Below are 25,628 nucleotides of genomic sequence, written 5' to 3'. Positions count from 1 at the left end.
TTGTGACTTGAAAATGAGTCATCAGACCACCAGGTTATGGGAGACTTAGAGCCCAGTCCAAGCTCTGCTGCTAACTCTGAAGGACTCATCGCCATGCAAGCCTACCCAAGGTCAGTCATGAATATACTGTCTTCATGTAGAAGACGGAAGGGTCAGGCAAGGGCGTCTCCATTCCTTCCATTTCTCAAGAATATAATAATATGAATGATTTATTTCCAAATCTTTACAATACACAACACATACAATAGTTGTGTTTTGAAACTGTTAAGTGTGGGCAAGTAATTCTCACTCCTAGATTTCAATTTCTAAGTAAATGAAACAATTAGGAGACTGAGTGAGATCTGTCGTTCTAGATTTGCAAAGATCTATTTGAACCTTATCTGTGTGTATGAAACTATATCCTTTAAAAATATTCATCAGTATGTTTTCTGAACATGGCAAAGAATTTGGCTTCACAGATTCATGCCCGACTGTCCTCCCTGAATTGTAAACTCTGAGAGGTTTAGACAAAATGTAAGCATGTCACCATTTAGTCATAGGAAATCCATTTGCAAACTGACACCAATTTAAATTGACCTAATTTTTTTCCTCAGCTCCAGATTCGTGCGTGTTTGTGTGCTGATTCAGTCAAGACACCTAACACCACATGCCCCCCTTGCTGTCAGCTAGCAAAGTGAACTAGGCCTGTGGTGAAGGAAGACCTCACCCCATTACATTTGACTCTGCTTCATTTTCGTCTGGTGGACAAATTAGAAAATATCAGGTTAAACTGGTAGGGACAACTCCCATAAAAATGAACAAGAAGGGTTCAGCTTCTTACATATTTTATTTTTGAAAATCACACGAATTCCCCAAATAACAAAAAAAGTGTCAATACACCGGGAGAAGATTGTGCAGGGTCTCACTGAAGGTTAGCTCCTTCTCTTGCCCACTTAATTCACATTCATGTGAAAACAGGTGGGAGCTGGGGCTCAGCTTATATTCTGTCAAATAGTTCCAGACAGGGAAATAATGCATTCAGGATGAAAATAACCCTTGGTGATGTATCTCGGTGTGAATTACATGACAGTACTCTTAATCATGCTTCGCAGCTATATTTTCACACTTAGTGGGAACTGTGCATGTTATAATCACATTCCCTGGTAGCGGTTTTCAAATTGAAGCCCTACCCACCATCCTAAACCTCACATTTTAAGGGTTTATTTGCTCAAGTCTTTAAAATTGTACAGGCCCAGCGCAGTGTCTCATGCCTGTAATCCCAGCACTTTGGGAGGCCAATGCACGAGGATTGCTCGAGGCCAGGAGTTTGAAACCAGCCTGAGCAACATAGCAAGACTCCATCTCTGCGAAAGAAAAATTTAAAAAATTAGCCAGGCATGGTGGCATGTGCCTGTAATCTCAGCACTTTAGGAGGCTGAGGAGGATTGCTTGAGCCCAGTTCAAGGGTGGAGTCAGTGATGATTGTACCACTGCACTCTAGCCTGGGAGACAAAGCGAGTCCCTGTCTCAAAAATAAATAAATAAGTAAAACACAAAAAATTGCAGAGAAGTTGAAATTAACAAGCCACTCCAGAGGATGGGAATGATGTATCTTGATTTATGAAAATATTCAGGCATATATGACAAGAATAAAATTTCCTACATGCTGAAGAGAAAAAATGAACTACTTAATCCCTGTGCTTGATTCCAATTTGTTCTGCAAGAACTTGTAATTTGGAACAAATGATTAAATGGGAACTGAACATAGAGGTAGGGCTTTGAATCCAAATCTTGTAAATGACATTTGTTAGATATAGATCTGGGGCCAGCTGCTTGCCACATGCCTAGTAATAATAACAAGAAAAATAATAGAAGCATTAATGACATACTTACTCTGTGTCAAGCCTACATGGAGCTGTTTATATGGTGTACTGTGTTTAAACTACATCATAGCAGAAGGTAGGATAATTATCCCCATTTTACAAAGGGCTTAGAGAAGTGAAATATCTGATCCAAATGGAGAAGGCGGGACCTGAGCACAGACTTTCTAACAGCAAACTCTTGGCAGCCACACCGCACTGCTTATTGCCAACTTCATTAGGCTTTAGGTTCCCCATCTACAAAATGGACTGGAAAATATATACCTCAAATTTTTAAAGAGCAGATAAGATTGTGTATATAGAAAGTGCTTTTGGATGAATTAGGATGAGGCATTTAAAATGATTGCACATTAAATATTAAAGGATTAAAATTCAATTACTATAAAACACAATTATAAAATGATATTGTTGCATAATACCATCATAAATCCTATATAAAGGAACATATTTAGTATTGCACATTTGGATCATTTCCCAGAAGAGAGAGTATTGAAACAATAGAATTTTATTTCCTTTTCTAGTGGAGTCCAGACATCAGATGTTTGGTTGTCATTCAGAGCTCTTCAAAAAACATGAATGCTACTAAATGCTAATATAACAGGCCTGATTCCAGATGGCCTGGAAAATTTATGGAACTGAAAGCATCGTGCAGCGCAAGCCACACCCAGAGAAGCAGCAGAGGAACCCTTGAGAACCTTCAGAAAGGCTTTCTTTTGAAATTTCTTTTAGGGACAGAGTCAGGCTCTGTGACCCAGAATGGCGTGCGGGGGTACCATCATACCTCCCTGTAGCCTTGGGCTCAAATGATCCTCCTGCCTCAGCCTCCTGAGTAACTGGGACTAGAGGGGTGCACCACTGTGCCCAACTAAATTTTCTTTATTTATGTATTTATTTTGGTAGAGATGAAGTCTCATTATGTTGTCCAGGCTGATCTTGAACTCCTAGCCTCAAGCTATCCACCTTCTTGACTCCCAAAGTGCTGAGATTACTGGCATGAGACACCATGCCTGGCCAAGAAAGGCTTTTTCTTTTCTTTCTGTCATTTTTACAATTCAGCACGTGTGCTTCACACCTCATGGCTTTGACTGAGTTAGAGGTTGTCATTGGATTTCTCATGGGACTGCCTGGCATACGTCCTCAGCTTGGACACCAGGCTTGTGCAAGGTTATGTCTTTTGAAGTGTTAAAATAACTAACTCTTTTTTTTCCTTCATGCCCTTTTGTGTGGGCAAACCCAGACAGGCACACTGTAGACGAGGCTTAACAGAACGAGGCCTGCTTTATCAGGTGTGTAGGGTCGAAGGAGAGGAGTTTTTCTCTTTTTTTTCCACCGCGCATTTTCATCATCAGCTATTCTCTTTCCGTGGGGAGGAGGCACTTGGCGATGGATTCTTCTTCTTGGACCAGAGCTCTGATATCCTTAGTTCCTCGCAGAAATTCTGACATTTTTACTCTAGGAGAGGAATCTTCAGGCGTATCTGAGTATTTGAATTCAGTATTCAAATTGGTACCAACTCAGACTGTGCTAATGAGTGACTGTTCTGTAACCTTCTCCACTGCCACTGTAGCCAGACGGGAGCGTGCACTCACCACACTCTATCAGCTTCTTCACTGTCAAGTCAAGCTCTTTTCAAAAAGTGAAGCACTTTCTTGTGTGTTTAACAAATTAAAGTTTCAAACATTGAATAAAAGAAGAAAATTTAGAAGACAGTTATATCTACGTTACTAAAAATAGTGCATTCCAGGCCTAAACCTTCATACCGATTACACAACAAGTACATTCTCCAAGGAGAAGTAATAAGAAAAGATTCTCTCAAAAGCCTTATTTGCACCAACTTAGGAGCAACTTTTAAGAAGCTGATGCAAGAATAAATAGATTTTAGGCTTTATGAAATACAAAGTTTGAGGGTTCCTATGACCACATCACTTTTTTTTTCTTTTTTTTTTTTGAGACAGAGTCTCACTCTGTTGCCCAGGCTGGAGTGCAGTGGTGCGATCTCGGCTCACTGCAAGCTCCACCTCCTGGGTTCACACTATTCTCCTGCCTCAGCCTCCCCAGTAGCTGGGACTACAGGCGCCCACCACCACACCTGGCTTTTGTATGTATGTGTGTGTGTGTGTGTGTGTGTGTTTAGTAGACACCATTTCACCATGTTAGCCAGAATGGTCTCGATCTCCTGACCTTGTGATCCACCCGCCTCTGCCTCCCAATGACCATCACCACTTCTGACACTAACTGCAAGGTCAGGGATACCCAAAGCCATCCCCAGGTTTACAACTCACTAGGAGGACTCAGAACTCTGTCAAGCCACTTATACTTATGGTTAGAGTCTATATAGCAAAAAATGCAGACTACAATCAGCCCAGCGGACAAGTACATAAGGCAGGGTCCAGCAGTCAACAAGCCAGGGGCCTCCAGCTGTCCTCTCCCAGGGGAGTTGTGTGGACAGTTCTGACTTCTCTCAGCAAGATGTATGAAAAGACAGCTGGAGTACTGCCAATCAGGGAAGCTCACCTGGGCCCTGATGTCCAGAGATTCCACTGGAGATTTGTCTTGGAGACATGGTCAAGTGCAAATGTGACTGCTTTAGTCTTAGCCTCTCCAGAGATCAAGCTGATACTGCACAGCCCTGGGACCCTGCTATGCTCTGAATGTGCCCACATAGTTCATATGCTGAAATGTATCACCAATGTGATACTAGTAAGAGGTGAAACCTGGCCAGGCGCAGTGGCTCACACCCATAATCCCAGCACTTTGGGAGGCCAAGGTGGGCAGATCACCCGAGGCCAGGAGTTCGAGACCAGCCTGGCCAACATGGTGAAACCCTGTCCCTACTAAAAATACAAAAATTAGCCAGGTGTGGTGGTGGGCGCCTGTAGTCCCAGCTACTCAGGAGGCTGAGGCAGGAGAATCGCTTGAACCTGGGAGGTGGAGGTTGCAGTGAGATGAGATCGTGCCACTGCACTCCAGCATGGGTGACAAGAGTAAGACTTTGTCTCAAAAAAAAAAAAAAAGGTGAAAACTTAGGAGGTGATTAAGTCATGAGAGTAGATCACTCATGAATGGATTAATGCCCTTACGGAAGAGGTACGAGGGTGCTGTCTCCCTCCCATCTGCCATCCGCCTCTGACACGTGTGGACACAGCAGCAAGACACCATCTACAAGTGGAGACGGCAGCCATCAGTAGACACTGAACCTGCTGTCGCCTTGATCTTGGACATAGTTAACTATGTCCTTAGCTATGAGAAAGAATTCTGTTACTTGTAAACCACCCAGTCTTGGGTATTTTGTTATAGCAGCACAAATGAACCAAGGCAGCCCTAGCTACAAATCACACTCTTTGCACAGACTATATGGTATGCCCCAAGGCCCCACCATAGATCACATTGTTAGCATAAACTAGCTAAAATAGCCCAGGGACCCCAGGTAAGCAAAGATATTCTCATCAAGCAGGACATTCCAAAAGTTTAGAAATTACCTTCCAGGAGCTGGGGGCAAAGCTTTGCTTCTTTCTTTGGGCAAAGTTAACTCCTTCCTGCAGGAGAATCTATTAGCATAGTAAGTTGAGCGCTACTGACATTTATTGTCTGCACATGATGTTTCAACTTTATGCTGAATAATTCATACCAATTAACTCACTTAGCACTTAACTGCATATGCTAGCTACTATCATCAATCCTATTTTGCAAATAAGAAAATGGAAGCTAGGTGTGGTGGCTCGCACTTGTAATTTCGGTACTTTTTCGGGCCAGGTGGGAGGATTGCTTGAGTACAGGAGTTTGAGACCAGACAGGGTAACATGGTGAGACCTCATCTCTACAAAAAAAAAAAAAAAAGCCAGGTGTGGTGCAAGACTGTAGTCTCCGCTACTCAGGAGGCTGAAGTAGGAGGATCATTTGAACCCAGAAGGTCGAGGCTGCAGTGAGTCATGATTGTGCCACTCTACTCAGCTTGGGCGACAGAACAAGACCCTAAAACCCCATCTCAAAAACACCTAAGAAAATGGAGATGCAAATACACTAAATAGGCTGCTCAAATTCTCACAGATCATAATAAAAGGTTGAGTCCAGATTTGATATTAGACTGCATAATGCTCCGTTCCCTACATACAGGAACTCACTGTGAACTGATGTCAAAAGCATCACTGATAACACAAGCTTAAGGAAAGAGTTAACAAGGCAGGTCTCATTTCTCTGTATTTGTGTATCTTTAAGGAAGTGTGAAAGCATGACTGATTCTTGCCCAAGGCCTGGGAATTTGGCTCTCCAGACTATTAACTGAAGTCACTGGGTCTCCAGAACTTACTCATGTCACGTAACTGAAATGCTGAACTCTTCAACAGACATCTCCCCTTTTCTTTCACACCCCAAGTTCAACTGCTTTACATTTCACTTATAAATGAGATCATACGGTATTTGTCTTTCTGTGTCTGGATTATTTCACTTATTTGGCTACACTTGATAGCATATTTTCTTTTTTCCTGCATTTTCTTAGTGAGATTTATCTTATTTTAATAATTTAAAAATCTGTCTTTCATTCTGTCTGAGAAATCTAACTGAAAGGCTATTCAGAGGAAAAAGAAAGAAGTTGAGAGAAGGAGTATTCTAAAAGAAGGATTTGCACGGCAGGGTCTACCCTCTACAGAAATGCTGCATTGAAGTAGTTGATTGTTTTTCTTTTGTTTTCAAGGATAGAAAACAACTGTTGGTGTTCTTGACAGCCTTGGCTATTACACCCAGAATGGTAACACTCCAGTGTTTAAGTTAGTGGAAAACAGATTATGATTTTTTTTTAATAAAACATTTGAAATATATGTCTCTTAGAGTGTTTTAAATACATCAAAGAAATTTTGTTCTTCCAGTCTATCCTATAAATTTTTGTCAGCAAGTTTCCAACCCATTTGTCAGAAAAGCAACTTGTTATGTTGTAGTTCTAAACATCAGTGATCGAAATTCAACATGGTTTTGAGCCACCCTTCCGTTACTTGAGTGTGAAATGGGACTGGAATCTTGCTGACTACCTGCTAACCATGTCTTACCTTAAAGCTGTGTTTTCTCCTTTAGTGAAAATCATAATGGGGCCATCTTTATGTTTAAGTGGACAAAGCTGCCCATGTGGTGTTCATGATTTGGCTACGAAGGAGTTATTGAAAGTCTCAATAATTCTCCCTGTTTACTACCTTGCTTCCTGTGACGCTTGGAGGCTCCATCCTTTGGTAACAGCAACTTGTATTTCCTCTTGTGAGCGCAAATAACTCTAGGCTAGGCAGCCGGGAGTGAAGGGCAGCATCCAGAGACCATGTGGAACCATTTATTCCTTAATGCTCATCAGTGTAACACAAAAAGACTATGCTAGACAATTGAGATGGCTTTAAAGGAACAGGGGACAGAACACGAAAAACAAAGTTAGAAGAACCAAAGGTCAAAATATCAAAAAACCTGAGGGCCAGGTGGTCATGAAAGCTGTGGCGTGGGTACCTGGAAAGTTGGGAATTGGTGAAGGACAGGACCATTGAGAAGGCCAGCGGGCACTGCAGGGCCAGAGCTGGAAGACGCAGGAGGTGCAGGGGCCCTTCGTGTTTAGGCAGAAGGCAAATCAGACTATGATTAAATGAGCCCTTCTCCCTTTCCAAGGATGAAGACCTATCGTACCTATGTGGCAGCTGAAAAATGAATTGCAACACGATGAGATGTATTCACATTAGGAGAGGAGCAGTACCTGTGCACTCGGAATTGGAACTGCAGGTGTGACATTACTGTCGGCAGAGGCATCTCCTGCCGCAGTCCACTCAGCCTGAGCTGCCAGCCCGCCCAACGTCTGCAAAGCCCCGAGTTGTCATGGCAACCCCTTCCTGAGACTTGACACTCTTGCCTGCAGACTCTGGGTTCTGACTTAAATAATTTTATGTTCAAAAAAGGCATAAATTGATAGTGCAATAAAATCTGGTTTAAATATTGCTTCCATTTGTGCCACAATTGCCCTGGAGGTTCCCCCTCCCCCAGGTTGAGAAAGAAAACATTTTATTTTAGGTAAAAACAATGCCTTTAAAAATTATTATTCATATGTTTACCAACTGATTCCTTAATGCACACTTTCTCTAGACGCTAGCGGGGGCTGTGGGACTCTCTGGGGCTCCCGCAAGCCTCACCGGTGGGGGCCCCTGGAGTGTGCCTGTGGCCAGGGGTGACTCGGCTGCACAATGGCAGCTGAATCAGTGAGAACCTCAGAGTCAGGGCTGGTGCCTGTCTCTGCGGAGGGCACCACGGCTGCACTCTTGCTGCTTTCAGGTAACTCCCTCCTCAAATGATGAATGGAGGCGCTCAGGTGCAAAGGGTCAAGGAAGAGCCGGGTGGCCAGGCCTGCTTCCTGAGGCCAGGCACCGTCCTCCTGGACAGCCTTGCTGTGTTTTGTCTCTCAGTGTGAAATCGATTCCCAGGAGATTGCGCCTTCCCTTCCCATTTCCCCCTCACTACGTCAGAGCAACGCCGTCTTCCAGCTTTGCTGCTATGGCCTGAGTGCTTCTTGATGGAGCCAGCACCGGGCTCACAGGATCCCTTGGTCGGTCATCAGGCCTCCTTCTTTCATATTCATCTGAGGCAGGGCTGCCGCCTTCCTCTGTTTCTCCCGTGAGCATTCAGTGCTTTGCAGGAGTTGCTTTTGCTCACGCTGGATCTTCAGTGGAGGCCAGTCCACAGCATCTCAGGGCCTCTGCAGGTGATGGACTTTTCCCACTCACCATATTGTCTGATCCAGGATGACTTGAGCATAGGCAAGAGCCTAGGCTCAAGGAAGCTAAGGGACTAGTCCAAGGGGAGTCACTAGGAGATGGGGAGATGGCTTTAGCCCATGCCACAGCTTATCAAGTGGGCACCAAGCCACCAGCCACCGCACATCAGTGACAGGCACCTGGCAGGTCTGATACAAAGGGAACCCCTGCCCAGTCCTCGCACGGGGAGAAAGGGAAAAAGGAAAAACACACTTGACCCAAGATGGTCTTGTTGCTGAAAGGACAGAGGTGGAGACCTCATCGGAGATAGTGGCAGTGACCAGAGTGAAGGAGCATTCGAGGGAGCTTGTGGGGATACAGATTGACATGAGGGAAGGCGGACACACTGTGAAGGCCAATGAGCTGTGGACCTGAGGGCACCTGGGCCCCGGGTGATGGAAGGATGGATGTGGGGAGCAGCAGAAGTGACTTTCAGAAATGGAAAACATGACCTGCTAGCAGAAAACTGCACCCAGCGCCCAGCCAAAGCTGTGGACCTGGAGAGAGAAACACCAACAGGAGCAGGAGAAGGAAGTTTAGGAGCCATCAGTCACCTAGAAGTCACTGAAAATACACAGGCCAGATGCTGTCTATTTTAAGAGCAATAAGGGTCACCCACATTAAGTCATCTCAAGAACATCAACTAAGAAGTATCCTGATGGGGCCAGAAATCTCAATTTTAAGACAATTAGCAACATCTCTGGGCTCCACCCACTACATATCAGCAGCACCCACAGCTCCTGGGCCAGAAATCTCAATTTTAAGATAATCAGCAACATGCCTGGGCTCTACCCACTGCATACCAGCAGCACCCACAGTTCCCAGTTGTGACAACCAAAAATATCTTCAGATACTTCCATATGTTCTTTGGGACAGTAATATCACCTCCAGCTAATAACCACTGCTCTAGAGAATTCCATAAAGGGTTGGTTACTTTATTTTATTAAACAGGCACCCTTTATTGAACATTTAAGTCATTTCCAATGATTCTTTGTGATTAGCAGCTTTGGATATACATACCTCTTGTTATTATTTATATACATTCCTAGAAAGAGAATTGTGAAAAACAGGTAAAAGGCTGAGCAAACTGAAAATCAGCAACTCTTCTTGGATTCCTAAGAGAAGTGAGGTCACAGGCAAAACCACCGTCCCTGAAATGGACAGGCTGATCGGCACATAGGAAGAATCACAATGTACTGGGGCAGAAACCCACAAGCTAAAACCTCTGTGGGAGCCAGTGCCAGGGCAGGGAAAACTGAACCATCATTGATGGACTTGCTGGAGGCTCAGTGTGGAAGATTCTGAGAGAGAGAAACTCCAGGGGGACTCAACTGTCGAAAACCCCCTCACTTTCGTGAGTTTTACCTCCCGAAGCCCTACCTTATTCTTACAGTGACTATCAGAGAGGAGGCCCCTCAGGCTCTGGCAGAAGGAGAGGAAAAGGAACTCTTTTGAAATATGCCATGACATCAGGTTCTTCTTAGCAAAGGCCGCCCTCGGCGGCTACTGTTCAAACAGAGCCTAACCTGCTGGTCTCATCAGAGCCCTAGTGACCTGAGGGCAGGGAAATACTCAACTCCAGCCCACCCAGTGGCACAGGCTCATTAAAAGGCTGAGACCCGGCCGGGCGCGGTGGCTCATGCCTGTAATCCCAGCACTTTGGGAGGCCAAGACCAGTGGATCACGAGGTCAGGAGATCGAGACCATCCTGGCTAACATGGTGAAACTCTGTCTCTACTAAAAATACAAAAAACTAGCCGGGCGAGGTAGCGGGCGCCTGTAGTCCCAGCTACTCGGAGGCTGAGGCAGGAGAATGGCGTGAACCCGGGAGGGGAGCTTGCAGTGAGCCGAGATCGCGCCACTGCACTCTAGCCTGGGGGACACAGCGAGACTCTGTCTCAAAAAAAAAAAAAAAAGGCTGAGACCCAATCACAGGACTAGATGAAGTTTCCCCACCCACCCCTTACCCCCACATGATTACAGGCCTGTTTACAGCAGTTTCTCTTACCCGGGACATTCTGTCTGCCTATCAAGAGAAAAGTACAGGACATTCTAATAGGCACAGTTTGACTTTAAGCCAAAAAGCATCTGAGACAGGTGTCAACCAATGTAGGATTTACTTTGCTCAAGTTAAGGATATTCCTGAGACAGATGCCTGTGCCTTTCTTCAAAGATGATTTTGAAGGCTTCGACATTTGAATGGGAAAAGAGGGCTGGAAAGAGGGAGGGCATGGTAATCCGTATGTTGCAAGAGGAAGGGAGCAGGTAGGGGAATACTCAATGATGTATTTCCCTCACGCTTAGTAACTATGAAGATCTTTAACCTTTCAGCTGTGGCTATCTGCTTAGGACAAAAGGAAGGGCTCTTTCTTGCCATGGTCCCACTTACAGCGTAATCTTTCTTTTGGCAGAGTGGATCGGGATCTTAAGCTTTCCTTTCACAGAAGAAACAGAGCAAGCATCAGAATGAGACTCAGCTATGGAAGGGCTATTAGAGTTGCCAGACCAGGGATTTATTTTTTTAAATGTCAGCAGGTGTTTGGGGAACAGGTGGTGTTTCGTTACACGGACAGGTTGTTTAGTGGGCATTTCTGAGATGGTGGCACATTGGTCCCCTGAGCAGCGTACACGCGTCCCCCTCCCACCCTTTCCCCTGGTCCCCAGAGTCCACCATATCATTTTTATTTAGGAATTTCACACAACGATAATGAATATGCCAAGGGATCTCATGGATAAAGTAGACAACATGCAGGAACAGATGGGCAGTGTAAGCAGAGATGGGAATTCTAAGAAAGAACCAGAAAGAAATGCACCAGACCCAAAGCACCGTCCGAGCCGCCAGGAACGCCTGCAGGGCTTCGCTGCGAGGCGGATGCAGCTCAGGAGAAACATCTCTGAGCTGGAGGAGATAGAAATAGAAAACTTTACAACGGCAAAGCAAAGAGAAAAAACAGAAATAACAGAACAGAATATTCAAGAACTATGGGACAATGACAAAAGGGGAAACATACGTATCATGGGAATAAGAGGAGAAAGAGAAAGAAAAGACAACATCTTGAATACTTACTTAAAATTAATTTACTTTTTAATACTAATTTTGATAATCAAATTAAAATATTGACTGGATAATGTACGCAAATTAATGTCAGATACGAAACCACAGATCCAGGAAGCTCAGAGGATCTCAAGCAGGATAAATGCCAAAAATAACAATTTCACCTGAACAGATCACTTTCACACTCCCGAAAATCAAACATAAAGAATAAATCCTGAAAGAAGCCAAAGGAAACGGAATTGCTGTTATTCTGAAGACTCTGACGCCTACTTTAGAGAGCTAGGAGGGCAGCGTTGCCCAAGCTTCTGAAAAACGCGGGGGAGGAAAATGATGATAAAGCCAAGACATTTCAGCAGGAGAATGTCGGAGCCACTCTGGACAGTAGAGGTTCGGAGTCTCTGACACGGGACATGACAGCTCATGAGAGTGTGGTCTCCGTAATGCCAGATAACTGAGTCACAATCACCCAGCTAAGAAAAACTATGCAGAACATGCCAAGAAATTCAAGGTAGGAAATGGATTAAGTGAATGCTTCCTTAGTACCAAGTCCTCCCTAGTCCCTGGATTTCCTTTGAGCTCCTCATCTCTAAATGAGTGTTTCATTTGTTTAAAATAAGCAGCAGGACCTTCCCACTTAAAGCGTCACAATAGGTGGAGTCTGGGCCTCTTCCAGACTTGGAAGACATCCATCTCCCGATGAAACCCCTCCAGGCTGTTGAGAAAGCCATGACTCACTAGAATAAAGAGTAGGCTGCCCACAGAGGAGACCGGACAGCACAGTAACAGCATGGAGGAAGGAGGCAGGTGACAGCAAGAAGAGCCAGAAAGGCAGAAACCACGAGCGCTTTGGGACATTCATGAACCAGAAAGATAACATGAACTGATCCCAAGGGGAGAGAAGAGGTAGAAATAAAATGTTTGCATGATTTGTTTTAAAAATATTACACATACTTATTCCATAAACTGTAGGTAGCTTGAGAATAAAACTTCAGTATAGGTTACCTGGTGTCTGAATCAGTAATTCCATATAAGCGCTGACATAGCGATAATTCCTTCACAATTAAAAAGAAAGGCTCTGAGCATTAACATCTCTAAGGGATTCCACCTTGCACATTTTATTCACACAAATTTAATTTTCTAGAATAAATCAGAGACCTAACAGATGCCTAGTAGAGTACTTTATTCAAATTAGTCCTTCTAAACATGAACATTAATTAACTGAAAATATTTAAGAGAAAAAGAGGAATGTAGAAAAATTGGTATCTCATTCTTTCTTTCCAAACCAAAGAAATAGTTGTTCGAAAGATGAAAAGGGTGCATCTTGAGTTAGACATAACTGCAAAATTACAGCCTTGGATGAATAAATAATTTTATTTCGTGAGCAAGCTTCAGCAGCTGCAACTTACATTCTCAGCTCCCTCTGCAATTCTCCGTCTTAAAATCAGCCACAACTTACACACACTGATCTGAATGCACTTTTAAAAATAAGGGCCCAATTAAATGTGAAAGTATGCATTTAAGTTATCTACTCAAATGTGATTTAAGCTCTAACCACAACTTGAAAATCATGATTTTTTGTGTGCTACATTAAGCACAGGTGACAGCTCATTTCTAATGTTATCACACACATTAATTGTTCTTCTTTTCAAAATACCCTGTTTTCCCCCTACACGATGCAATCTGCATAGAATTGTAAATCCTTCTCTAATATCTCTAATTCTAGTGAATTTGTTGTCTTCTAATTGACCTTATTAACTTTGGTCAAGCTTTTTCTTCTACATTTTTTTGCCTTAACTAATGGCAAATTTGAGATGTGTAGTCTTAAAATAAAATGATATGGTAGACTTGCAATTACTTCATTGGAAATATTTTAATCGTGGATGAATTATTGTAAATAAAAATCTCCTGTAACTGTACATTATTATCTATAAACTTTTTTCTAAACACTGCTAAAATGGATAAGGTATGATTTATAATCTATTTATTGGTTCATTTGCTGTTTGTTCTAAAGAGATTATGCATTTTTTCATTTTTTCGGTTGCTTTGACTTGAAAAAATAATATAAAACAAATTTAGACAAAACATTAAAAATAACTTTGCAATTAATTATGTTTGTTTCCACAGTGATTTGCAATAAACAGGAAGCAAAGAAAACTGTTACTGTGAATTTTTTTAAGACAGCAAATATATCCTTTGTAACTGGACATGTAAGGTTAAAATTTGAAGTAAAAAATACTGAAACAAAAATAACACATTAATTTTTTATTTTCTTAAGGGAAGTCATAATATTTCTTTTTTTCCTTCAAAGAAATGATTTATGATACAAAATCCTAGTCCTTTACTGAGCTGTTACAAGGATGAAAACCAGTGCAAATACAAAGCACTGCAGGGTGGCTTTGCATGACAACGCTCAGCACAAAGGTCTAAGACCACTCTGCCTCTTCCATGTTCAAGTGTGTGAGAGCTGCCAAGAACATCTGATTTCCTCTTCCCATTTTTACCACGTACCTCTAATTCATGAGCTTAGTTCACTGATTTATGTTATGTGAATGGATAACACAATAGCAACACGCTTTATTTGTTTAGGACAGAGTTAAAGAACAATCTGAATGAGAATCAGATCATTATGCTGACTGAAAGTAAGCCAATTCAAAAACTTTACATCTGGTATTAGACAATTTATATGTAATTGAAATGCCAAATTACAGAAATAGAGAACAAATTAGTGATTTCCAGGGCTCAAGGACAGGAGGGAGTGAATGTGGCTAAAAAAAGGGCAGCACGAGTGATCCTTACGATGGTGGAAATGTTCTGGGTCTTGACTCTATCCGCGTCAATGCTTTGGTATTGTACTAACATCCTTGTGCAGGATGTTACCACTGGGGGAAATGAGGAAAGGGAACCTGGAAGCCCTGTATTATTTCTTACAACTGCATGTGACTCTACAGTTATCTCAAAATAAAAAGTTTAATTAGGAAACTTGCGTGACTGAAAAAAGTGAAGGAGAAATACAGACTCGCAGAAAAATAAAAAGTTAGGGGATAAAATAGCAGCAGCCCTGCCCAGAAATAAAAATTATAAGAAGTTCTTCAAGCAGAAGAAAAATAAAAAAAAAAAACATAATGCAAAATTAAACCTACATAAAGGAAGAAAGAGCACTGGAGAAAGAAGAAATTAAGGTAAAGTAAAATCTTTCATTTTTCTTATTCACTATTGATCTAAACTGTAACTGTTTAAAGTGATAATAGTAACCACGTAGTGGGTGATTAGCCATCAGTGCATAAAGAACAAGGGGGAGAAGCTGAGGATAGGCCGGGAAAAGGCACCTGAACTACATGCTAAATGGTATGGTGTTATCTGAAGGGGAGCTTAGTTTATTTAATACGTATATTGGTTTTTTTTTTTTTTTTTTCTGAGACAGAGTCTCGCTCTGTCGCCCCGACTGGAGTGCAGTGGCCGGATCTCGGCTCACTGCAAGCTCCGCCTCCCGGGTTCAGGCCATTCTCCTGCCTCAGCCTCCCGAGTAGCTGGGACTACAGGCGCCCGCCATCTCGCCCGGCTAGTTTTTTTGTATTTTTTTTAGTAGAGACGGGGTTTCACTGTGTTAGCCAGGATGGTCTCGATCTCCTGACCTCATGATCCGCCCGTCTCAGCCTCCCAAAGTGCTGGGATTACAGGCTTGAGCCACTGCGCCCGACCACATTTAATACGTATATTGTAAATCCTGTGGTGACCACTTAAAAACATAGGTATATACTAAGAGAGAAGCAAAAAACGGACTCATAAAAGCTTTTGAAAATCCCCTCCATAAAAGCAATAAGAATAGTGGTAACAGCAGCAACAAAAGTTAAAATTAAATTATTAAGAACTTTGAAAATTAACCAGACACCTGCAACAGTTGAAGTACTGCTCATTCAGGAAAAATGGCTGGATCTCAATAACACAAGGAAGCTATATGGTATTAAATATTTTAAGTTGGCCAATTCTCATTCCCCATTGCTCATTTCTGTGACAGCCTTGAAACTGAGGAACTTTATAACTACGGTAGCCATGAAAACCAGCAGCCTAGCAACAAGGAGAGGGTGCAGAATGGGTTAGGAGCTTTGGAGGATTGCCTGGCCTCTTGACTCTGTCCGAAAACCTCACTCATAGGGTGTATATTTATTTGACCTGAATCAGGGCTTGTTCAGTGAAGAAAGCCATATCCACAGAGCGTTTGTCCAAAACTTCCAGCCACAGTCATTCAGCTTCCTGGATGCCTGAGCTGGTGGTGCTAGTTGGGTAAGCGAGAGGCTGTGAAAATCCTTAAATAATTACCATGGAAGATGAGACTGTAAATAGAGTGCTTTGAAAAGCTCTAACATCTAACTGAAGATCTATACGGGCATGTTCACGTGCAGGGCTGTAGGCATGCCCAGAAAAGACACAAACCGTCCTAATGTCTCATCTCTGATGGATCTTCCATCTCTGTGAAAGACGAACTGAAGAAGGAAGGTTAAGGCCAGCCTTAAACTATCTGCCAGAGCACTGAAAGCATTCCAGCACCCACACACAAACACACACAAACACACACTCTCTCTCATCAATCTGCTCAACAAAGTACTAAAGGAAAAAGACTGCTAACCAAGAATTCTACAGTCAGCACAAATATCTCTGGAAAAAAACAAAGGAGAAATTAAGACATTCTCAGATAAACTAAAACTGACAGAATGTCACTAGCAAAGCTTCTCTACAGGAAATACTAAAGGTTAAATAAAAGGAACTAGACAGTACCTTGGATTCACTAGAAGGAAACTGTCAAGTGTCAGTCAATATAAAATAAGTAATCGAAATACTACTCTATTACAGAAATTAAATATATAATTTTTAAACCTTCTGGAAAAGAAGGCTTCATGCTCTGACTGCTTTAATGGAGGTTTTTACCGAATATTAGCATCAATTCTAACAATATTTGTCAAAATAAATAAGGATGAAAGAATTCCCACAATATTTTATAAGGCCAATATCACCTAAAAACCAAGCTAGACCAAAAAAGTACAAAAAAACACTACAGTATCTTTTATAAATTGAGATGAAAAATAATTTAAAAAACAGTAAATTGAATGCAGTCATTTATAAAAAGGACAATACAACCCCCAAATGGCATTTATTCTAGCAATAGTTCAATGATTAAATATCAATGTTATCCAACACAACAACAGACTAAAGCAGAAAAACTAACATGATCTCATCCTTTGATAGATAAATGCTTTTGACAAGGTTTAATATCTACTTATAACGGAAACTCTTAGAAAATTAGGAATAGAGAAGAACATTCTTGATTTTATAAATAAAACATTTCATCTAACATCACACTTCATGGTAGAGGACTAAGTGCTTTATCCCCAATATCAGGACCAAGGCAAGGATGTCCATTCTTACCACTCTAGCACAGTACTGGAAGTTTTAGCCCGTATAATCAGGCATGAAAAGGAAATCAAAGTCATATGGATTGGAAAGAAAGAAAGAAAACACTCATTGTCTACATACAAAATCCCCCAAAAATCTATATAAAAAAACTGACTCCTAGAACTAATGAGTAAGTTCAGTAAGGTCATAAGATACAAGATCAACACATAAAAATCAATCATTTTTTTCTACATACTAATGAAGAGATAAATAATGGAGAGATGCACAATGTTCCTGTTTTGGAAGGCTCAGTATAATAAATATGTCAATTCTCCCTGGTTCTTTATAACATTTCAGCTAGAGCTTTTTGGTACATAAGATAAGCTATTCCAAAAGTCATACGGAAAGGTAGAGGAATTCGACTAGCTGAAACAATTAAAAAAAAAATTAAAATAGGGGGAAGCACTCTACCTGATGTTAAGATTAATTATATAGTTACAGTAATTGAGACAGTTTGCTATTGGTGGAGGGCACATATACGGATCAATGAAACAGAACAGAGACTCCATAAGTAGATTCAAATATGTCTAAGTGATTTTTTTTTTTTTACAAAGGAGCAAAACCAAGTCAATGGAGAAGGATAGCTTTCTCAACAAATGGTACTTGCAAAATTGGACATTCATAGCCCTTGCACCAAACCTTAATCAATATTGCATACCATGCACAAAAATTAATTCAAAATAGATTTAAATACAAAACTTTAAAAATGTTGGGAAAACATGGGAAGAAATCTTTCAGATAACAGTCTAGACAATGGGTTTTTAGGTATGATATCTTTTTTTTTTTTTTTTTGAGACAGAGTCTCGCTCTGTCGCCCAGGCTGGAGTGCAGTGGCCGGATCTCAGCTCACTGCAAGCTCCGCCTCCCGGGTGTAGGCCATTCTCCTGCCTCAGCTTCCGAAGTAGCTGGGACTATAGGCGCCGCCACCTCGCCCGGCTATTTTTTTTTTGTATTTTTTTTTTTAGTAGAGACGGGGTTTCACCGTGTTAGCCAGGATGGTCTCGATCTCCTGACCTCGTGATCCACCCGTCTCGGCCTCCCAAAGTGCTGGGATTACAGGCTTGAGCCACCGTGCCCGGCCTAGGTATGATATCAAAAGAAAGATCCATAAAAGAAAAAAATATTAAGTTGGATTTCATCATTAAAATTTTGCTCTGTCATAAACCCTGGTATTAGGATACAAAGATAAGCGACAGACATATTTAGAAAAAATATAGAAAGGATCAGAAAGGCGGGTCTGGAAATATACCCATTGTGTAGAAATCCATTTAACTGGCTTAATACTTTAAACACTGTTTCTGTAAAGTTGTAAGATACATACTGTACAAGATGATTTATGGAACCTTAAAATATCTTCAAGCTTGATGATGGGCAAAAAATCACTGCACCACCCAAGGTCTTCAAGTGCATCACCAGCAGGAGCTGAAAAGAAGGCAATGGGTCCAGTCTCCTGTCTTTTTTGAATGTTTATCTTATAATACGTGCAGGCAAACAGACTTAGTGACATCTGGAAGTCTGAAGGCAATTAGGGCTTAGCAGGTGCCTTGAGAAGGAGAAATTCTATTGTCCTCTGCAGTCACCAGGAAGTAGAAAACACCACACTGGAAATCTCTGGAATTCCAAAACGTGGCAGACCCACGGCCCTCACAGCTGTTACCGCTTCATTTCTTACCTTCTCACCTGCTTTGGCCCCCGGTTTGCTTGGGCCAATGTTCATTCCTTCATGATAATAGGATCTATAGGTCCATTAATAGTTAGAAATAATTTCAGAACTATAAAGTAGCCATTCCTGACTCTCCTGAGGGATTTTGAGACCTGGTTTCTGGTTATAGCTCAGCAACCAAAGAGCTGCGCGATCACTGGATTTCATTAATTTTCTGGAAGCAGTGTTCTCAACTATGTTTTCATGTATATGTATCACTAATCCCCCTATTCAATGCATCTGGGGGCTCTTACTAAAAACACAGATTCCAAGGCCCCAGGGCAGTCCTCTTAAAAACAATTTCTGAGACTTGGCAGAAAGTCCCTGGAACCTACATTTAATAATTTTCCAGTGTTTCTGATACTTCCTATTGTTATAGAACCCCTGGTGTAAGATTCCACCCAGATCTACTAGCCTATGATTTTTTTTAAGACTTTACTTTTAGAGCAGTTTTTGGGTTACAGTAAAATTTAGAGGAAGTTGCAGAGATACTCCATGGAGACCCTACCTGACACATGCATGGCCTCCCCATTACCATCATCCCACACCAGAGTGGTGCATTTACTACCACATTGTTGTCATACAAAGTCCATGGTTCACAGTAGGGTTCACTCTTGGTGTGCACATTCTATGGATTTGGACACGTATGGCTCATATCCATATTTTGTGTTTAATCATTTATTGTATATTTAATGTTATACAGAGAAGTTTCGATGCCCAAAAAATCCTCTGGGCTCTACCTATTCATCCACTTTGCTCCTACCTTGCTCCCATCCCCTGGCAACCACTGTTCTCTATACAGTCTCCATAGTTTTACCTTTTCCAGAATGTCATATAGTTAGAAACATACAGTTATAGCCCTTTCCGTTGGCTTCTTTCACTTAGTAATATGCATCTAATTGTCACCCATGTTTTTCTAAGGCTTGATGGCTCATTTATTACTAGCCCTGAATAATATTCCATTGTCTGGGTGTCCCAAAGTTGACTTATTCATTTACCTACTGAAAAAACATCTTGGTTGTTTCCAAGTGTTGGTAATTATGAATAAAGCTGCCACAAACATCCATGTGCAGGTTTTTGGGCAGACATGTTTTCAGTTCCTTTGGGCAAATACCAAGGAGTGTGACTGCTGGATGCCATGGTAAGAGTATGCCTAGGTTTGTAAGAAGTTGCCAAACTGTCTCCAAAGTGCTCTACCATTCTGCATTTCCACCAGCAATGCATGAGAGTTCCTGCTGCTCCATGTCCTTCCCAGCATTTGCTGGTGTCAGTGTTCTGGATTTTGGCCATTCCAGTAGGTGTGTAGTAAATGGCAGCCAATTTTTAAAAAATAAATATTTGCTTTAGAGCCCAGCGCGGTGGCTTACTCTTGTAATCCCAGCAATTTGGGAGGCCAACTTAGGTGGATCACTTGAGGTTAGGAGTTCAAGACCAGTCTGACCAACATGGTGAAACCCTGTCTCTGCTAAAACTACCAAATTAGCCGGCCGTGGTCGCATGCACCTGTAATTGCAGCTACTCCGGAGGGTGAGGCAGGAGAATTACTTGAACCTAGGAGGCAGAGGTTGCAATGAGCTGAGATTGTGCCATTGCACTCCAGCCTGGGTGACAGAGCCAGACTCTGTCTCAAAACAACAACAACAAACAAACAAACAAAGAAAGAAAGAAAAAAGAAAAAATAAAGTTTGCTTTAGAATAATATCAGATTTACAAAAAAGTTTCAAACATGGCACGGAGTTCCCATCTACGTTTGACCCTTTCCCTGCTATCGTTAATCTCCCATTACCCTGGTACTTTGACAAAACTAACAAACTACCTTGGTGTACCACTCTTTAATAGCTCCAGACTTACCGAGTTTTGCTCGTACCCTCTTGCTGTTCCAGAATTCAGCCTTGGATCCCACTACGATGATCTGTGATGTCTCCTTAATTTCCTCCAATCTGTGACAGTTTCTTACTCGTGCCTTGTTTTTGATGACCTTGACAGTTTTGAGGAGTACTGGTCAGGTCCCCTGTTAAATATCCTCAGTCTGGTTTTGCCTGATGTTTTCTTATGGCTAAACATGGGCATGTGTTTTTTTGGGGCCACCACAGAGGTGATGTGCGATTCTCAACACATCATGTTACGCTGTCGACATGGCTCACCACTGGCGAGGGTCACCTTGATCACTTGGACATCATCAGGTTTGTCAGGTCTCTCCATTGTACAGATACTTTATTTCCCCCCTTTCATGTTCTAATCTTAAAAAAAATCATTAAGTCCAGCCTACACTCAGTGGGAATGGTGTGGGGGAAGCTCCACCTCCTAGCGAGAAGTAGCTACAGAAGTTGTTTCGAATTCTTCTGGCAGAAATATTTGTGGTTTTTTCCCTCCCCATTTATTTATATATTCAATCATTATATCTGTATGGACTCGTGTATATTTTATTTTGGGGGCTACATTTTAATAAATTTAATTATCAATTATTTTTGAGATGGGGTCTCACCACATTGCCCAGATTGGTCTCAAACTCATGGGTTCAAGTGATCCTCCTGTAATCCCAGCTTCCCATGCACACCACTGGGCTGGCTTCATTATTAATGTATTGTTCAAACTGTTGGCCATTGGGAGCTCCTTTATTTCTTTTACGTGCTCCATCCTTGTGTCTTTTAACATTTTCTTACTTCCTGGCACTATAGGATGCTCCATTTGCCTACATTTTCCTCTATTTTCCCTATATTCCCTACCCCAGTCCTAGAATCAGCCATTTCTTAAAGGAGTCTTGATTTATTTTATTAGAAAATCATATTTAGAGACCAAGACGAGGGTGCTGGGTGTACTCATTGTTACTGCGCTATTGCTGTTTCAAAACTCTCTCAGCACACAAACACACACACACACAGAAAACATCAACCATTATTTATCAATTCACCTATAGATGAACATTTGAATTCTCATCAGTTCTTCACTAGCACAGGATGTTAACACAAAGAACATTTTTAGAAAGGTCTCTTTGAATGCATAAGTGAAATTGTTTTTGTATATTTGTCTAAAAGTAGAATTGTTTGGACATAGAGGATGTACGCCATCAGCTTTACCAGTTACCCACAATGATCTTCCAACTGTCAGTGTAAAGCAACCCTTGATCCCCCACACTTTTAACAAACACTTTATATTGAGTGGGATCTTTAACATGTTTCCAGTCTAACATGCATGACATGCTATCTCATTTTCGTGTAAATTTATAATTATTTCTTTTTTTTTTTATTTTTTTTGAGACGGAGTCTTGCTCTGTCACCCAGGCTGGAGTGCAGTGGCCAGATCTCAGCTCACTGCTTGCTCTGCTTCCCGGGTTCCCGCCCTTCTCCTGCCTCAGCCTCCCAAGTAGCTGGGACTACAGGCACCCGCCACCTCGCCCGGCTAGTTTTTTGTATTTTTTAGTAGAGACGGGGTTTCACCGTGTTAGCCAGGATGGTCTCCAACTCCTGACCTCGTGATCCGCCCGTCTCGGCCTCCTAAAGTGCTGGGATTACAGGCTTGAGCCACCGCACCTGGCCTAATTATTTCTTTAATAACAAATGAGGCTGAGCGACACATCATTATCTACTGATCATGGATTTAATGGTCATAGAGATACTTTCTTACATATGTGTTTGTTAATGTTTTGATTTTATTCATATTTATGTTTTTAATCAACGCAGAATTGATTTCTAGGTAAGCGCATAGGGAGCTTATTTTATTTTACGTTCTATACACAAAAAAGTAATGTCCTACAATTACGTACCAAACAATGCATCCTTTCATCATGTTTTGAATGCAAGCTTTAGAACACCAAGTTTCTGGGGAATCCTCATTGTGTCTTTGGGATCTCTATTCCATTCGGTTTGTCCATTTGCTTATTCTTCTATCAATATCACACTTGCTCTTTTGCTCTCAAAGTATAAGCTATTCTTGAGTCTGTTTTGATGCAAACCACACCCTGACTTGGGAGAACATACCAGTGTAAGAATCTAGGGGGCATGGCAGAGCAAAAAAAGCCATGCCATTTACACAAAGAACGTGTCTCTCGCATCCCACATGGCTGAGACAGGCCAACAGCACAGGGACTCCTCACCAGTCAGAGTCAGGAGAGGCCACTGATGGGCAGGGTTTGTTGCCTTTGCTGGGCAGTGGTCTCAAAAGCCCTCAGAGAAGATACATGGGGCCACCCTGGGTGACTACCTGTCACACAGTCCCGAGTGGGGAGATCCAACATCCTGAGGGCCAGTAGCAGTGGGTGCCCCAAGTAGAGAATGCCCACTGTTATCCCTGTGTCAGCATCATTTTTGTGGCCCAAGCTCATGCCAGTGAACAGAAAATGTCCATTAACCAGACAGCCCTCCCAGACCAGGCCGGGCCCCAGGCCTCAGGATGATCACACAGGTACAAGCTCCACAGCTATGTGGGGCATCTGGTTGACCCCCATGTACAAACAGGAGGTCAGAGAGCAAAGAGCTGGGGGCCAGATGGGTGCAACCCAGGCTCAGGGAGCCCAGTGAGACAACGCTGGCATGCTGCAGGTCACAACTACCAGGGAGGAACCAGGGAGGAACCCGGACAATTTTATGGTAGGCATTGCCAGCCCAGCCAGCCCAGGTACCAGAGAAGGATATAAAAGTTTTGAAGAAAGCACTCCAAAGTATGCAGACTCCTGGGGTAGGAGGCCTGATAGGTTTTTTTTTGTTTTTTTTTGAGATGGAGTCTCGCTCTGTTGCCCAGGCTGGAGTGCAGTGGTGCGAATTCGGCTCACTGCAAGCTCTGCCTCCTGGGTTCACGCCATTCTCCTGCCTCAGCCTCCCAAGTGGCTGGGACTACAGGCGCCCGCCACCACGCCCAGCTAGTTTTTTGTATTTTTAGTAGAGATGGAGTTTCACCGTGTTAGCCAGGATGGTCTCAATCTCCTGATCTCGTGATCCACCCGCCTGGGCCTCCCAAAGTGCTAGGATTACAGGTGTGAGTCCCCGCGCCTGGCCCTTTTTTTTTTTTTTTAACTGACTCTGGCTTTGTGACCAGACTTAAGTGCAGTGGTGCGATCTCGGCTCGCTGCAACCTCCGCCTCCTGGGTTCAAGCAATTCTCCTGCCTCAGCCTCCTGAGTAGCTAGGATTACAGGCACGCACTACCACATCCAGCTAATTTTTGATTTTTAGTAAAGATGGGGTTTCACCATGCTGGCCAGGCTGCTCTCCATCTCCTGAGCTTGCGATCCGCCCACCTTGGCCTCCCAAAGTGCTGGGATTTACAGACGTGAGCCACCGCGCCCGGCCAGGAGTTCTTTAAAGCATTTTGAATTTACTCCGTTGTCTTCTGAATTCCATCTTCTGAGTTGAGAAGTAACTCTCAGTGTAATGACTGCACCTTGGAAGGAAATTCGTGTTTTGTCTCTAGGTGCTTTCAATAATTTTCTGTTGGGTCTGGTTTCAGCTGATTACCTAGGTGTGTTTAAGTGTCTTTTAATCACATTCATATTCATCCTGATTGGAGTTACAGGGGTTTGGAATTTTTGATTTGGTGTCTTTCATCCATTTTGAAAATTTCTCAGCTCTCATTGCTTTCAACATTCCTTCTCTCTCATTTTCTTCCTTTTTCTGAACTCCAATTACATATGCCTGTTTCTTTGGTTAAAAGAGCATTGCCTGATGGGTACCTCTGCTTCTATATTTTCCATCCTTTAACTTTTCAACATTTTTTTTGGTCATTTTATTCTGGCCAATCTTCTACTTCACTAGTTCTCTCTTCAGAGTTCTTAAATTTCAGTCTGAATTGTTTTCTTTTATAATTTATTGTTTCTAGTCCACTGTTTATTGTTTCTAGTTACTGCTCAAATTATATATCTCATCTTTTACTTACTTGAATATTCTAATGATGGTTCTTTGGCAGTCTGATTGAGAATTGCTTTATCAAACAGGCCGGACCACAAGACCCTGGGACGATCACACAGGTACACGCTCTAGACCTAGGTGAGGTGACTGGCTGACCCCATGTTTAGGCAGGAAGATCAAAAGAAAAGACCCAGTGGCCCGATGTCTGCCTCCCATCACAGTTGTCCTTATCAATCTGTTTCTATTTCTTGCTCTCCTCTTGTTAGTTGCTCATGGTATATCTTCTCCTTCTCTGTGCATTTTCTATTAACCCCGGATATTGAATATGAAAATTTGTAAACATAATTTGAGGCTTAAGACAAGAATTCTTTGGAGAGGATTTGCATTTCATTCTGGGTAACTAGGAGCACAAGGTCTCCTGGATCTACCTAATCTGATTTTAAGATTGACATAATTTGGTGCTGGGCTTCCAATCCTGGAAGGGCCAGGATATCTCTAGTTGATCCTTACTCCCAGGATCTATTTCTTGAGGATTCCTACGCCAAGTAAGTGGTGTTTGCCAGGCTGACCCCATGGTGGGCCTTAGACTCATTTTGTCCTTAGATTCACAAGGCTGTCAAATGATCTCCTTAGCTCTTAACCCTCTCAGATGCTTAAAGTGATGATATCCCTAGAGGGGGGCTGGCCCCAAATGGCCATCTTTCCGTTTATTCCTTTCCCTGAACTTGACCCCTTCAGTCTTCAGTATCTTCTTAGCATTCTAAAATATTCAAGTATTTTTTTATTCAGAGAGGTTTATCTGAATTATATAGTATATTCAGAGTTATATGTAATTATATAGTGTATTCAGAGTAATATTATATAAATTGTCTAGTATATTCAGAGTAATACTATATATATAAATTATATAGTATTATTCAGAGAGGTTTATCTGAATTATATAGTCCACTATTATCAG

The 25,628-nt window shown here is 42.2% G+C and overlaps 1 protein-coding gene across 1 annotated transcript in view; it reads right to left on the bottom strand.

The window, feature by feature from the left end:
- The window catches only part of GABRG3 (gamma-aminobutyric acid type A receptor subunit gamma3), a 569,129-nt gene that overhangs the window by 101,909 nt on the left and 441,592 nt on the right, over positions 1-25,628 (bottom strand). The window lies entirely within an intron of this gene.

This window comes from Trachypithecus francoisi, unplaced genomic scaffold, assembly GCF_009764315.1.
Source record: "Trachypithecus francoisi isolate TF-2019V2 unplaced genomic scaffold, Tfra_2.0 Lachesis_group3, whole genome shotgun sequence".
In the NCBI taxonomy this organism is placed as follows: domain Eukaryota; kingdom Metazoa; phylum Chordata; class Mammalia; order Primates; family Cercopithecidae; genus Trachypithecus; species Trachypithecus francoisi.
This window is presented reverse-complemented; position numbering and strand designations above follow the sequence as displayed.